Source organism: Chrysochloris asiatica, unplaced genomic scaffold (assembly GCF_000296735.1).
Source record: "Chrysochloris asiatica unplaced genomic scaffold, ChrAsi1.0 scaffold00054, whole genome shotgun sequence".
Taxonomy (NCBI): Eukaryota; Metazoa; Chordata; class Mammalia; order Afrosoricida; family Chrysochloridae; genus Chrysochloris; species Chrysochloris asiatica.
Window position 1 is genome coordinate 7,998,243 of NW_006408572.1, and position 3,051 is coordinate 8,001,293.

Below are 3,051 nucleotides of genomic sequence, written 5' to 3' on the forward strand. Positions count from 1 at the left end.
GATGTCACTTTGAGAATTAAGGATCACCTGAACCAAGCCATGGTATTTTCAGTTACCACTGTCAAAGTTGGACAGTGAATAAAGAAGACCATAGAAGAATTGATGCATTTGAATTATGGTGTTGGAGGAAAATATTAAAAGCATCATATACTGCCAAAAGAACAAACACATTTGTGTTGGAAGAAGTACAGCTAGAATGCTCCTTAGGAGCTAGGATGGCCAGACTTCGTCTCTCCTACTTTGGACACATAATCGGGAGGGACCAGTCCCTGGACCATCCCTGGAGGAGAACGTCATGCTTAGTAAAGTGGAAAGTCAGCAGAAAAGAGGAAGACTCCCAATGAGATGGATTTACACAGTGACAGCAGCAGTGGGCTCAAGTGTAGCAACGATTGTGAGGTTGGCACAGGACCAGGCAGGGTTTCCTTCTGTTGTGCATAAAGTCGCTATGAATTGGAACTGACTCATTACATTACGAGTTGGGTTGCTAACCTCAAGGCTAGTAGTTCAAAACTACCAGCCGTTTCGCAGGAGAAAGATGAGGCATTCTGCTCTCGTAAAGATTTATAGCCTCGGAAAACCTGTGCAGGGTCACTATGAGTTGGAACTGACTCCACAGTACTTAACAACAACAACAAAACCCTATGTGGGGTCACTATGAGTCGGAACTGATTACATGGCCCATAACCATCACCACCCCATATATGGAGTCCTGGTATGGTGCTATGGATGAATGCACTGGACTGCAAGGTTGGTTTGAACTACAGATCTGCAGTTCAAGCTCACCAGCTGCTCTTCAGAAACTCTATACAAGGTAACTATGAGCCAGAACCGACTTGACAGCATTTATCACAGACAATAACATATCTGAAAAGGGGATTCAGCCATTGCCCTCACGGACAAACACACTGATCATACTGAACCTGAGAGAAGACACTTCTTTTGAGGATAAGTAAAAAAAAAACAAAAACCCACAAACGTTCTGTGTGTTGGGTGATCCATAGAAATTCATTAGATTATTTTTATACAATTCCATATGTATGAAATAATTTTTAAAAAATTATAGGGATTCTGAAATTTTTTCTCAAAACAAGTGAAGAGGCACCTCATCCTGAAAATGAAATGACCAGAACAGAACCATGGAGAAATAGTTATTGTTTGATTGGGAAGGAATGTTCAGAAAGGTTTTTGGTGCCTTCACTTGAATTTTCCTGGGACTAGGAATAATGTACTTTAAGAAAGTAAAGGCCAAGATAAAAAGGTTCTCCTCACATGTATTGTGGGAGAAAAGGGAGAATTGCATGGAAATTCAAAATGCACAAAGAAAATTTAAAGTCTACATCAGAAGTTTTGAAGAACAGAAGTGAAATTGAGAAAAAGTGATTAAGTGATGCCAAGAGGCAGCTGTTCAAACAGAACATGGGAACACCGAATGGTTTAAAATTAAGAAAGGTGTGTGACAGGGTTGTATTCTTTCACCGTACTTATTCAACCTATATGCTGAGCAAATAATCCGAGAAGCTGGGTTCTATGAAGAAAACGTGGCAACAGGATTGGAGGAAGACTCATTAACAACCTGCGACATGCAGATGATGCAACCTTGCTTGCTGAAAGTGAAGATGACTTAAAATATTTACTGATGAAGATCAAAGAGCACAGCCTTCCGTATGGATTGCATTCAATGTAAAGAAAACAAAAATCCTCACCACTGGACCAATAAACAATATTCTTATCAGTGGAGAAAAGATTGAAGTTGTCAAGGACTTCATTCTTCTTGGATCAATTATCAACATTCATGGAAGCAGCAGTCAAAAAATCAAATGACATACTGCATTAGGCAAATCTGCTGCACAGACCTTTTTAAAGTGTTGAAGAACAAAGATGTCAGCTTGAGGACTAAGGTGTGCCTGTCCCAAACCATGGTGTTTTCAATAACCTCATATGCATGCAAAAGCTGGACAGTGAATAAGGAAGACCATAGAAGAATTGACGCTTTTGAGTTATGGTGTTGGAGGAGAATATTGAAAGTGTCTTGGGCTTCCAAAAGAACCAACAGATCTGTGTTGGAAAAAGTGCAACCAGAGTAGAATGTTCCTTGACAGCCAGGATGGCCAAACTTCGTCTTTGATACTTCGGACATATTGTCAAGAGGGACCAGTCGCTGGAGAAGGATATCATATTTGGTAAGGTGGCGGGTCAGAGAAAAGAGGAAGACCCCCAGTGAGATGGATTGGCAAAATGGCAGCATTAGTGGGTTCAAGCGTGGAAACAATAGTGAGGTTGGCCCAGGACCGGGCAGTGTTTCATTGTACTATGTATAAGGTCGCTATGAATTTGTACTGACTCGATGGCACCTAAAGCAACAACAATAACAAGTCCAGGTGTGGCGCTGTGGGCTAATGCGTCAGACTACAAAGTCGTTTGAACTGCAAGGTCAGTAGTTCAAGCTCACCAGCTACTCCTTGGAAACCCTACACAGGGTCACTATGGGTTGGAATTGACTCAATGGCACTTAACAACAACGTCAGGACAAACTTGGGACTTGTGGTATGATGCTGTAGGATAAGCACTCTACTGCAAGGCTGCTTTTAACCACAAGGTCAACTCCTGTAGAGTTGCTATACGACAGAATCGACCCACTAGCAATAGGTTAAATTCATCCCTGAATGGTAAAAAGTTAATTCACTCCAATGCTAACAGAAAGGTTGGCAGTTCAAGTCCACCCGGAGGTGCCTCTGGTTATCTACTAATGAAAAATCAGTCACTGAAAATCTTAAGAAGCACAGATCTACCTTGACACACATGGAGTCGCCCTAAGTCTGAAGTGGCTCAATGATAACCAATTTTATTAGGAAGGAGGAAGGGAGAAGTGAATGATGGGGAGGCATCCAAGTATCCTCTCCCAGGAATCTGTTAAAATGCATGATCCCCATCTCCATGGCCATAGCTGGGTGAACTAGTGTTTATGCGTGACCCAACATACAGCGAAGATAGTAAATTGGTCCCATTCTTCTGTTCTTACATAATAATGGACATTTTAGTTGAGTACTT